The following is a 235-nucleotide window of genomic DNA, read 5'->3' as shown; positions in this document are numbered from 1 at the left end:
TCCTCATCCACACACAGAAACGCCTAGGATACTGAACTGAATATTCATCTAAATTTCAGATGAATCCAATCTGAGGATACACAGTGAGAATGGAACAGCCAGGCCGTGAAGATGAATATGTAAAATACGATCAGTCACAGTATCAAGTCTAGCGTTGCTTCTGCCTTCGGTGTAATTCTGCGTTATATATTTCCCTGTTCAAAAATCTTCATTTGAGAGTCTTGTGTTGTTGGTT

Source organism: Penaeus monodon, chromosome 21 (assembly GCF_015228065.2).
Source record: "Penaeus monodon isolate SGIC_2016 chromosome 21, NSTDA_Pmon_1, whole genome shotgun sequence".
NCBI classification, from domain to species: Eukaryota; Metazoa; Arthropoda; class Malacostraca; order Decapoda; family Penaeidae; genus Penaeus; species Penaeus monodon.
This window is presented reverse-complemented; position numbering follows the sequence as displayed.